Source organism: Lagenorhynchus albirostris, chromosome 10 (genome assembly GCF_949774975.1).
Source record: "Lagenorhynchus albirostris chromosome 10, mLagAlb1.1, whole genome shotgun sequence".
NCBI lineage: Eukaryota > Metazoa > Chordata > Mammalia > Artiodactyla > Delphinidae > Lagenorhynchus > Lagenorhynchus albirostris.
Window position 1 is genome coordinate 89,738,836 of NC_083104.1, and position 9,462 is coordinate 89,748,297.

The 9,462-nt window shown below is 36.9% G+C and overlaps 1 long non-coding RNA gene across 2 annotated transcripts in view; it reads left to right on the plus strand.

Moving 5' to 3' along the window:
* LOC132528227 (uncharacterized) overlaps nt 1-1,857 on the plus strand; it is a 97,222-nt gene extending 95,365 nt beyond the window's left edge. Inside the window, exon 4 of one of the 2 annotated variants that reach the window (XR_009543136.1) lies at nt 1,747-1,857. This is a non-coding gene — a long non-coding RNA (uncharacterized LOC132528227). The remainder of the gene's footprint in view (nt 1-1,746) is intronic. The other variant, XR_009543135.1, reaches the window with a different exon arrangement.
* Nucleotides 1,858-9,462: the final 7,605 nt, after the last annotated feature.

Consider the following 9,462-nt stretch of genomic DNA (forward strand, 5'->3'; position numbering starts at 1 on the left):
ACTGAACTCCTAGAGAAATGGATATAAAAATGAAAATAAACAAATGGAACCTAAAGAAACTTAAAAGCTTTTGCACAGCAAAGGAAGCCTAAACAAGATGAACAGCCAACCCTCAGAATGGGAGAAAATATTTGCAAATGAAGCAACTGACAAAGGATTAGTCTCCAAAATTTAGAAAGAGCTTATGCAGCTCAATACCAAAAGAACAAACTACCCAATCCAAAAATGGGCAGCAGACCTAAACAGAAGTTTCTCCAAAGAAGGTATACAGATTGCCATCAAACACGTGAAAGGATGCTCAACATCACTAATCATTAGAGAAATGGAAATCAAAACTACAGTGAGATATCACCTCACACCAGTCAGAATAGCCATCATCAAAAAATCTACAAACAATAAATGCTGGAGAGCATGTGGAGAAAAGGGAACCCTCTTGCACTGTTATTGGGAATGTAAATTGATAAAGCCACTATGGAGAATAGGATGGAGGTTCCTTGAAAAACTAAAAATAGAACTATCATATGACCCAGCAATCCCACTACTAGGCATATACCCTGAGAAAACCATAATTCAAAAAGAGTCATGTACCACAATGTTCATTGCAGCTCTATTTACAATAGCCAGGACATGGAAGCAACCTAAGTGTCCATAGACAGATGAATGGATAAAGAAGATGTGACACACATATAGAATGGAATATTACTCAGCCATAAAAAGAAATGAAATTGAGTTATTTGTAGTGAGGTGGATGGACCTAGAGACTGTTACACAGAGTGAAGTAAGTCAGAAAGAGAAAAACAAATACTGTATGCTAACACATATATATGGAATCTAAAAAAAAAAAAGGTTCTGAAGAACCTAGGGGCAGGACAGGAATAAAGACACAGACGTAGAGAATGGACTTGAGGACACGGGGACAGGGAAGGGTAAGCTGGGACAAAGTGAGAGAGTGGCATGGACATATATACACTACCAAATGTAAAATAGATAACTAGTGCGAAGCAGCCACATAGCACAGGGAGATGGGCTTGGTGCTTTGTGACCACCCAGAGGGGTGGGATAAGGAGGGTGGGAGGGAGACGCAAGAGGGAGGAAGTATGGGGATATGTGTATACGTATAGCTGATTCCGTTTGTTATACAGCAGAAACTAACACAACATTGTAAAGCTACTCCAATAAAGATGTTAATAAATAAATAATTGGGGAAAAAAAATCTGTGGTTCAAACTCTTAAGAAATCATGTAATCCTTTCTCACCTCCCTGTCCTTCCTCCCCAACCTAACCCTATCACAAAAAACTTGGAAAGATCTCATTGGGCAAATTGGCATGGGAACTTTGGGATGCAGTGGGCAGAATGTACTGCAATCTGAAATCAGCATGGCCATAGAAGTGGAGCTGTGGGATTGCGTGGGAATAGGATGTCCCAGAAATGTGCTAAATGCCTGTGTGTCAGATCCTGTGTGAGAGATTCTTACATACCTTGTCACTTTACTCTTGAAAAATTATTTTCCTAAGTATTAAATATTTTCAAACATACAGAAAATAATATAACATCACTGTACTCACCACCCAAATTCAACACAGGTTAATATTAATACAGGTAAGTATTAATGCTAATGTTTTGTGACCTTGACAAAGACCTTTCTTTTTTAATGTAGAAATAAAATCTTACACACTCAGTTGAAATACTACCTCTTCACACATCCAATTATGTTTCCTCTCCCCTTTCTCACGATTCACCTGAAGAACAGAGGTGCTGTCCATCTGTCAGAAGCACAGCATCTGACGGGGGAGTCAAAGCTGACCAAATGGGGGCCAGCAGGAGAGGTGCCATGATCGTGCCAAGGTAACTACAGGTGAGAGATATCCAGGGTTGGGGAGTTTCTGAAGAATCCATAAATATGCCCTGTGAAAGAGAGGGCAGCAATGGAACATGTGCCAGATCCAGTTGGCACCGATGTCCAGATTGTAGTTATATCAGGAAAGCAACACCATTTCTGCCCTTACCTTACTCTCTCCCTATCTCCAAGAGTGCACAGGTCTTCTAAATTAAATCTGTATCACTGATTCAGTCATGGTCCAACAGGAAACAGATGGCACTCTCAAAAAACAGTATAATTTGAGGAGGGTTTATTTACAACAGGACTATTTACAAAGATATGGGTATAAGGGAAACCACAAGAGACAGCAAAGTAACCCAGGACTAATAGCAGCTGGGTAGTTAACCTCCAGTTCCATAGAAATAAGGGGAGGGAACACTTACTGGGACCCAGAAGAAGAGAGAGTTGAGTAGAGTCTCCTCCTTTGAGAGGAGTAGTAAACTTGTGGGATATAGCCAGCCTACCTCTTGGGCTGAATGCCAGAAGAATAATCTCTTAACATCAATTTCCTAACTCAGTCTGGTCCCCTGCTGTAGCTCCATTATGAAGCCAGAGGGCATTGGAACCCATTTACATAAATTTATACAGGTCAGCCATAAATTTACGTGCCAATAATATTTTAGCTGCATTACAAAGTTTGGCTATGTGATATTTCATTGTTTAGTTCTAAATACTTTGCATGTTCAATTACCATTTCTTTGACCCAAGGATTATTTAAATATGAATTTCTGAGTTTTCAAATTTGTAACTTTATGATTATCTTTCATAATTGACTAACAGTTTTCTTGCTTTAAAATTGGAAAGCATAGTCTTTCTTATAAAATTTTTTGTTGTTGTTATTTCTTGAGTCTTCTGTGACCCAATAGATGGTCAATTTAAAAATGATCAATTTAAAAATGTTCATTGTGTGGTTGGTAAGATCATATAGTCTCTAATCGTTGATTATAGAGTTCAATATATGTCTATTAGACATAGTTAATTTTGTTGTTCAAATTTTATATATTCTGACTTTTTTATTTTATATGCTTTATCTAAGACTTTTAAAGTTTTATTTGCTTGGTGATTTGGTTTTTGTGAGTTTGGTCAACATTTTTAACTTTGCTTTTTTCAGTTTCTTATTGCAATTCTGTCAATCTATATGTTTATATAACATACAATTATGTAACTAAAATTAAAGTAACTGCCAAAATAATTTAGCATAGCTATGTAAATCTTACTATTTCCTTCTATTATTATAATAATCCTCTTTGCCCTTAATGAGCCTTTTTTGTCTTTAATAACTTTTTCCTGGAATTCTATTTTATCTGCTATTACCATAGCTAAACAAGCTTTATTTTTGACATTATTCTGTCAGATATATTTTTCATCCTCTAATTTTCAAGCCTTTTGTGTACTTACAATTTGGATATCTCATAAATAACATACAGCTAGATTTCATTCTATATTTTGGTCACTGAGAAAAAATAAGAGGCAATTTAAATCTCTCCACTTTTATTGAGATTACTTATACATTTGGAATCTTTTTTTGTTTGTTTCTGCAACTATGCTTTTCTTTGCTTTACTCTTCTCCTTTCCTATCTTATATTGGATTGACCAAACTTAACTCTTTCCTCTCTTCCTCCCTCCCTCCCTTCCTTTTTTCTCTTTATATCCGGATTGAAATGTATACATTTATTGACTTGATTTCTATTTTCTTATGGCATTCTTAATTCAACAATGCCTAAAGTTAGGCAATTTCTCTACTATACTCTCACAAAAATAAGGACCTAAAAATACTTTAAAATTTCCATTTTGTTATTACTAATTTGTGTTTATTTCTACTTTGTTCACAAACACCACCAAATTATTTATTTTTATTATTGACTGTTTGGAACTGATACTTCCTTAGTTTTACCCATCAGTTTCTTTGCTCACTTTTGCTTCATAATCACTTGATTCTTGAACTTCTGTTTCTTCCTTCAGGTTGAATTCCTCTCCTACTGATGTTCATTCTTCTGCAGTTTTTACAGCAAGGGTTTGTGAATGGTAAATTCTCCCAGTATTTTTTTTCTAAAATTATCATTATCTCACTTTTATGTTTTGGAATAGTTTGGAAATTTTAAGTTCATAGTTATTTTCTCTCAGTCCTTTGGGAAGTCTCATTTCTTTGTCTTTTGACTTCTTTGTTACTAATTTTTTTTTGTTGTAAGTAATCTGCTTCATCTCTCTGGTTGCTTTTAAGATTTTGTAAGATTTCAGTTCCTTGAGTGTCATCACATATGTTTAGATGCAGAATTGTTTTTTAACCTTTCTCAGTGTGCTTCTTCAATCTGAGAACTCATTACTTTCTTCAATGCCAGAAAAATCTCAGCCATCATTATTTTGAATAGTGCTTCATGTCTTATTCTATCCAACTTATTTTTCTGGAAAGCCTACCATTTGTATTTTGATCATTCTCATTTTGTCATCTATAAATGTTGACCACTCTTTGCTATCATTCTTATTATTTGCTGTAGTATTCTGTGTAATTTCCTCATATCTATCATCCATCTCTCTAACTCTCTCTGCAATTGTGTTTTTCCCAGCTGTTTAACCTGCGTGTTGAGTTTTATTTCAATGACTAATATTTCTACTTGGATATTTTACAAATCTGCTTTCCCAATGGAATCATATTTTTATTATGGTTTTTATGTTCTCTTTTGTCCCTTTATCATGTTCAGTGTACTTACTGTGTCATCTATTTTAGATATCCTATTATCAGAAGTTCTAATTTTCCTTTTTGTTTTTGCTGACTCTTTTTCATGGCTGACCATTTCCTTGGGTGACTGATTTTTTAAACTTATCTTCCACGGAGCTTGTTCTTCTGTGGTAGCCTCATTCACCCTGGGTTGTGTCCTCATAGGAGAGTTATATTTTTTTCTCTTATGGTGTCTGGGATATCTTCAATTTAAGATCAATTTTTATGCATTAATTTATCACTTGTGATTCTTGAATTGGTAGCAGAAATTCAGACCCTTTTTTCCACCACAATCTCAAGGTGTACTTTTTCTAGTCTAGTTTCCATATAGAAGGAGCAACTCTTCCAGGGACCCATCTTTACAGAGAGGTTTCAGTTATAGGTCTTCACCTTTCATGGGTTCAAGGCCACATTTATTTTCTCCAGCCTGGGCATTATAACCCTTTTTAGTTAGCTGTTTGATGTATGTTCTCATTTAATGTCCCTTAGGTGTCCTTAGCATTAGCCAAGTTCAAACTCTGGCTTTGATTTCCCTATTTATTTTAACAGCATGAGGATTTTCCATTCCTCTATTTTGAGCTTTGTTATACTAAAAGCATCATTTTGTTATATCCTGTATTTCTAAGTGTTTGAAGGAGAAAGCAGGTGCACATTCCAGCAACTGAGCTTGCTTTTAATGTATTTGACAACTTTGTGAGGCAGGGATATTTTTAATTCCTTTTACAAAACCTCACGGAACATCTACAATGTGCAGTGTTCTAAATCCTGGGAATACAGAAGTGACTAAGATGTAGTCCATGATCTAAGTTACATGCAAATAATGATTACAATTAAAGGTGAAAATTTATGAAATAAAGATATGAATAAAATGATACAGAGAGAAAATCTGGCGCTCCATTTTTTTCGAGGGTAGAACTGAATTTCAAGCTATTGATAATGACTTGCCCAGTTTCAAACAGGTATTAAAGATAGAACCAGGATACATGTTCCACTTTTCTAACAGAAAATCTTGTGCTTTTTAAAGCATAAATAGCAGCTGCAGCTTCAATGTAAGTGTTACTTTGTGAGCAGTGGGGGAGTTCACTTAGAGTGCTGGTTACATATCAGATTTATGATGAATAAACACTTATTAATTAAATACTCCTCAGAGAGCCTTGCATCTCTCACCCCGAGCCCCATTTGAGAAAAAAATTTTTTCTCTAAGCCTGAGCTTTCTCCAGCCACTGCTTTCACAGCACCGAGGACAGAGAACTCAGGGGCTAAATGAAGGTAGATTGCAAACCAGAAATTGGTGTTCCAAAAGTTCTGAAGTGATAGAAGGCAACAGAAAAAGCCCTATAGGATGAGAATTTAATTCTAGAGCAGAGGCTTGACAGAGTTTTATATTCAGTGGGAGGGAAGGAGATAATATCTAGGACAGTTTATAGCCTCACTAAACAAGGACTTCACAATGAAAACATGTAGAGAACCACAGCCAGGCCTCCTGCTGTTCCCTGCTATTGAGGAGCAGAGTCTTTTCAGAGACCTTACCTTAATTTCCTGTCCAGTTGGCAGCCTTTGAATTTTTCAATAAGTTTTATGTTAAATAATGTTGGGTTTTTTTCCTTTTTAAATGCCAATTTTGTCATGTGATTATGTGTCTGCTTTTGATCTGGAAAATGCTCTGAAAGGCATTGTTTCATGTGATATTAATTTGAAATACAAAACAGAAAGAAGGGGCAGGCAGATTTGCTACATTGATGATGTTTTGTAGCTAATTTGACTTACGGGATAGAAGGGAATGTCAAGAAAATCTTTAGTATTCAGTTCAGCAGATATGTCTGATGCCTCTTATTTAACCCACCGCTATTTTCTTTTCAGAAAATACTATATGCATAGGGGGGAAAAAAGCCTATGGCTACCTGTGTAGCCTGTTCAACTTGGCCCCATAGTTCAACCTTAGCTGATTGTCAGATTTCACAAACTTGTCCACTGGTGCTTTGTTTCTTAGAGTCTTGAAAGAATTTCAGTTTTCTTAACATTTCCAGTCCCTCACTATTAAAATACAATTCCTTATCAGCTAATAATTTAGGATTTGACAGCTATGGGTGATAGAAATATGGACTGAAGAAAAGGAGTTTTTCAGAAGGACAACATGGGACGATGAAAAGAGAAGACGGGGTATTATTTTAGTATCATATTTGTGTGAATTTGAAAGTATATCTTCCCCAGATCTCACTCCTTTACTCCAGATATATGTATATTAAACTACCAACCAGACACTCCACCTGCTGATTGTATATATGCCTCCAACAGTATGTCCAGATTGAATTTCCAAAGCCAGAAACTTGGGCAACAGTCTGATTCCTGTGTTGTCCTTTCCAAGTCCTGCACTGTAATATTATAATTTGCTATCATTTATTGAGTACCTCCTTATCACCTCCTATATGTCAGGCTATGTAGTAGGTGACAGATATATTAAACTATCTCATTTAATGTTAAGAACAACCATCTTTGCAACCTGTTACTGTTCCATTTTTCAGATGAGAACATTGAAGCTCAGAGAGCTTAAGTAACATGCTCATGCTCAACTAGGCAATAAGTGACAGAGTCATAATGCATTATTTTCAGTTTCTTGAACATGCCTCAAGTGGTTTCTAGAAATTTCCTTCTCCACTTCTTTGTCTGACTATCCTTTTCTTATCTTTCTGTCAGGACTCAGCTTAAAATGCACTTCCTCCATGATCTCTGGTTTTTCAAGTCTGGTCTGAATGTCTCTCCCATCCCCATCACCAATATCTCTTCCGCTATGATTATCCTTATTGCATTAAACTTTGTTAAATTGTCTGCATCCACCATTATTTGTATATGAAGGTAAAGACTACTTTCCTTGCCATCAAATTCCTAGGCCATAGCATGTAGCAGATACTAAGTATTGGTTTAAAGAATGGAAGAGTGTTAGGAGAATAAGAAACACAAAGTCTGTTGACTTCTGAATTATTGCCTTGGGCTGGCCCTTTCAAATTTTCCTTTTTCTAGAATGATTCCTTGTCCTCAGAGCTGTCCCATCTTAGTTCCCATGTGTAAAGCTCACTGCCAGATTCTGCAAGTTGCTAACTGCAGGGAGCAAATACAAGCATTTACCTTGTTTATTTAAGAAAGCAGAACGTTTGCGTTTTGCTGTTTTATCCTATCAGCTTGGTAGGGACACGGCTTTCTTATTTATCCTTCCTTCATTATGCCATTTCATAGGATTATGGGGTGCCAGTGTTCAAATGGAACTTAGAGACCATTTAATGAAATCCCCCAGAGAAAACGTAGTCCCAGAAAGATAAGGCAATTTAACCAAGATCCTGCTGCTAACAAGCAGTAGCCTCTTTTTGTTTTATTTATTCTGTGTCTCTCCACAGTTTTCCCTCTCTTGGGGTCAGATTGATCTCCATTTGGGAAGGTGGTCCCACCTACTAGTCTGAGGTCTACCAACCTACCTTTGGACCCTCAAAAGGACTTTACTTCTTTGCGGTTTGCCAAATATCTGACTTCAGTATTAAAAGAAGGTGTCCCCTTATCTGGTGTCATAACCGTAGAGCAGCCAGCAGAGTGATCAGTCACACACTAAGAAGAAAACACTGGACAGAACAACAGCCAATTCCGTCACGCCTCCAAGGGTTTGTAGCTCAGCCATGACATCTGGCTCAAGTATTTGCAGAGACCAGTACTGAACTCACTGAAGCCATGCACTCCATCTGGAGTCTAGACTGAGTGGCTCTCTCATTTGGGCTCACAGACTCTTCACACCTCCTGCACCTCTCTCTCTAGCTCTCTCACTTTACTTTTTCACTTTGCCAACTTTTTTTTTTCTACTGATTTTTTTTAATTCTTTCATTTATCCTTTCATTTTTCTTTTCTCAAATTACTTCTGGCTTAAGTTTTTCCAGATATTCCTGACAAACATCTTAGGGAAAAGGTTTTCCCAACAATGAGGAGTCTATCAGGGCATGATGTCAAACTGTATGGTGTCTTAGAAGGGTTCAAGACCTTCCACTAACCAGCTGCATCTCTTTGGAAACTCAATATCATTGGGGCTTGATTTTTCTTATCTTTAAAATGAAAAAGTTGGATCACATTTGTCATATTCCAACTATTTTTAAAGTTGCAGAATCCTTTCTTCAAATAAAATCTTACAAGAAGCATCAAGATGGAGAAAATATTGAAGAAAAGCTTTTCTGGCTAACATGGGAGCGTGGGGAGAATAACTGTTTCACCTTCAAGAGTTCCTTATGGATGCTGGGAGCAGTAGAGGTCCTGAAATGCACAGTTGGAAAACCCCTGGCCCAGATGATCTTTAAGGTGTCTTCTATCTAGTAGGCATGGAAAAAACAATAATGATCATCACGTATTCTTTGCTCCCTTACATACCTCAGCCCCTTGAGTTAAGTATTGCAATGTGAATGATCTGGCTAACATGGGCAGAAATGATTCATCACCTCTGAGTTGAGACAGAGGAAACTCATGTGTGATTCTTCATCGTTTCTTCCCTTGCTACTGTGACAAAAGAAGCTGCCTCTTGCACAGGGTGCAGCTATAAGGTTATGGACCCCTTGTCAGCCTGAGTCCTTGAATATGCTGAGCAGAGAAACTTGTGGTGCCATGATGGACATGTTGTGATTGAAAAATAACCCTTTGGTGTGTTAAGTCATTGGGATTTGGGAGTTAATTTTTATGCTGGAATAAAGCTAGCCTATATTGATTAAGGTAGCAGGCAAGGACAACAAAATTATGAGAACAAGATCAAACTCTAATATTAGATCTTATTCAACCATCTGCTTGTGTGCAGCCATCTCTTTCTACTGCGTCATACTGGCAGATAAAACCAGCAGTCCCTGT